Genomic DNA, 3,792 nt, shown 5'->3' with positions numbered 1-3,792 from the left:
CTGTGACCAATCACAGCTCACTCAGTACTTCTCAATGACTGCAAGAATGCAGACAGAGAGAAAGAGAAATGATTGCTTTCACATCCTATGGGTATAAAAGCAATCAGTGTAAAAAAAAAAAAATCTTCATCACCCCCCTCAAGTAGTAGTGTTACCATGGTGACACTGTACTGCTGGGGTGACAGTCTGTAAAAAAAAAAAATAAATATAAAAAAATAAAATAAAAATGTAAAAAAAAAAAAGTTTAAAAATTATAACTTTTGGTTATAAACTAATTTGGATTTTTTTTTTTTTTACTAAAAAGATAACAGAATAACTTTTGGCCAAGATTTATGATGAAATATTTATTTGCAAAATTGTATAAAAAAAAAAAAACACTTTTCAAAATTTTGGGACTTTCATTTACATAGCAAAAAAAAATAAAAATCCTAGCGGTGAGTACCACCAAAATAAAGCTTTATCTGTCTCAAAAAAATGGTAAAAAATTCATTTGGGTACAGTGTTGCATGACCGCGCAATTGTCATTCAAAGTGTGATAGCGCTGAAAGCTGCCCTGGTCAGGAAGGGGGTAAAAGTGTCCAGTCTGGAAGTGGTTAAGGACCCCTGGGTGTATGCCATTCGGTCCAGGTGCTTTATTCATATTTATTCTAAATATTTCTGGATCATATCAGTTGTGAGCTAATGTGGATCATCTGGCACTGTGTCAATATCATACCCATTATGGACAAAGTGCTCCTCCATGCACCACTGTATACACAGAGCTGAAGAAGGTATTTAATGTGGATCTCCACCCAAAAGGGGACATTCTGCTTTAAGCCTTTGTGGTTGGCACCTTTGGGGAGCAGGTACATTAATTTGACAGGTACCCACTCCAATCTCCTAGGCGATTGGAAGCAGAGGTGATCCTCCAGAAGACTATGGGGCCATTCACAAAGCGCATGCGCTGTGGCCAGCCGGCTGTGAAGCTGGAAGCTGTCAAAGACAGGTGCCCACACTGATGCCAGCACCAGGGAGAGAAAACGGCCAGTGAAACCAGCGGTGGTGAGGACCCCAGTGGACTGGGGAACAGGTAAGTGTATTTCAAAAGTCAGCAGCTACAGTTTTTGTAGCTGAATTTCTCCCTCCCCCCTTCCCAGCTGGAAATCCACTTTAATATATTTGAAGAATTTTTAAGTGTTTTTCCTGCTATCTTTCGCAATTTCTCATTTGTTTTCAGTTTTTGCAGCCTTTATACTTATAGTCTTTGTAATGTTTAAAAAATGACAGTGGGCCTTCATTTTTATATTTTATAAAAGCTCTTCTCTTATTTATATATTATTTTTTTTAACCTATTAAAACTTTTTGACCATGAGAACATATTTTGCAATGTATTCACATAGTTTTTTTGAAGATCTCCCATTTCTGTGTTGTGTTCAGGCATGCCAAAATTCCACCCCAGCCTATATCTGGAAGAACAGCACTCACCTTGGAAAATTAGCTCTGAAAGTGGTTTTATTTTTCCTATATGAGCTTGTTATTTACAGCAAACAATAAATTAAAGCATGTTATGGTCACCGCTACCCAGCTGTTTTTATATGGACATTCGTAATAAGCTGTGCATGGATTGAGATTACCAGGTCCAGCAGAACATCATTGCTAGTTGAAGCCTCTATGAACTGTATCAAAATTGTCCTGCAGTAGGTTTATAAAATGTTTGCCCTTTGACTGGAATAATAGCACCGCAGGAACAGTTACTTGCCAGGTAGTTAAAATCCCCCATTATCACCACTGTCCCCACTCTTTCAATCTGTGCAAGGGGTAGAGTCTCCACCTCCGCATTAACACATGGTGGCCTATAACAAACTCCAGTTATTACCTTTGTAATACGCACCCCCCATGTGCAGTTCCACCCATAATACTTCAGCCTCATCACACTCCCATCAACTAGGTCATCTTTCACACTTGCTTTGAGATCACTTCTCACATGGAGACAAGACCTTTCCTTTTTACAGTCTCTCCAAAAAGAGAACATAGCCAGGAATATTAATGGCCCAGTCAGAAGAATGGAGCCAAGATACAGCAATACCAATTTAATCCTAGTTCTGTTCGTGCACCAAAGCTTCCAACTTACCTACTTTACTCAGCAGACTTCTGGTATTTTTATTTTCATACAAATTGTACCAATTCCCATAGTTGTTGGGAACATGAGAACCTTATGTGCCATGGCCCCCCCCACCACTAAGGACTGACCCGTCTGCCCCATTATCTAATTCTCCTTCCCCCAATCCTAGTTTAAATACTCCTTCAGCCATGCCATTATACCTCTCCCCCCCAGCATAGCAGACCCCCTTCCATTTAGGTACAAACCCTTGCTAGCATAGAGGTTGCACCCCAATGAAAAGTCAGGCCAGGGCTCTAGAAACCTACACCAGGTCTTTAGCCATGCATTCAGTTATCTAATCTATTTCTGCTATTATCACCTTGGAGATCCTTCCATTTGCAGCCTTGTTATTTAATTCTTAAGGCGCCACCACCTTCCATGTATTTTCATTGGTTCCAACATGGACCAAGACAGCTGGGTCATGCCCAGCCTCTCCCAGTAATTTATCAACCAGGTCCACCACATTCCAGATACACAGTATCCATCCTGAGGCGGTTACTCCATTGTTGCATACATGCAGCACACTGGCCAAAACCATCAACCTTGCTAGCACTTATCCCAGTTGCAATATTACTGCTAAACAGGAAATATCAGATGTCACTTCCAGGTTAGAAATCTCACTTTTCAGCAGTTTTTTTTAACCACTTAAAATAAACAAAAAGTCCAGCAAGCAAAAATACAGGAAAGCTCAAGAGTGAACTCTACAGAAAGTTATGTAGTACCTGTGACCAATTAACCCCTCCCCTTAGACTGAAGGAAAGGGTGGAAAAAGCCATTTAAAAAAGTGACAGAAAAAAGGTGATTTTTAAAAAGTAAAAAGCTGCTAGCAAGGCCCCAAAGAGGAAATAAAACAAGCACCAGTAATCAAAAGCAACCATTTCACTCTTAAATTTCCCACTCTTTAGCTTCCAGCCAGCAAGATTTTCCAGACACAACTGTGCTCTGCAGAAACTTATATAGTACCTGGAGCACCTGTGACCAATTAACCCATCCCCTTAGACTGAAAGGGGAAAAAAAAAAAAAAGGAAGAAAAGTTATTTAAATAAAACGGAGACAGAAAAAGTAAATGTGGCCAAGTCAGTTGTGTTTCCCTTTACTTCCACTTTAGGGTAGAATTCTCTAAACTCAGAACTCTTCCAAACCACTCCAGACTATGCACTGTGTGAGACCTTGATCCCCAACCATTAAGCAGATTGCTCTCAGAATAAGTCATCCTAGATAATAATAATGATAATAATTATACCTCAGGTACATGGGCATTTCAGAACCAGAGCCAAGACCTTGGTGAACATACTGGGGAATGTGGACAAACCCAACAGAAAGCCCACGAACTGAAAATGGCAATCCTCTACAGAAACTTCTGGAGAGGGGCAAAGATTGGAATGTGCACGTATCTCTGGCATCCAAATGATGCCAGGAAACCTCCCTACTGGAGAGGCTACCACTAACCACACCAATTGCATTCAGAATTTCCACACTCAAACAAGGTTGAGCCTCTATCCAAGATGGGCAAAGAGCACGAGTACTGTGAAGTAGTAAACAATAGAAACCACAAAATACTTTGCCCTCTGGAACCAGATTGTTCTCGAGATAATATATTAAGGCACACGCACACATATGCAGTCTATCAAACTGCAAGAATCTGCAAATGT

This window comes from Staurois parvus, unplaced genomic scaffold (assembly GCF_062004578.1).
Source record: "Staurois parvus isolate SC_StPar_1 unplaced genomic scaffold, SC_StPar_1.0 ptg000147l, whole genome shotgun sequence".
NCBI lineage: Eukaryota > Metazoa > Chordata > Amphibia > Anura > Ranidae > Staurois > Staurois parvus.
This window is presented reverse-complemented; position numbering follows the sequence as displayed.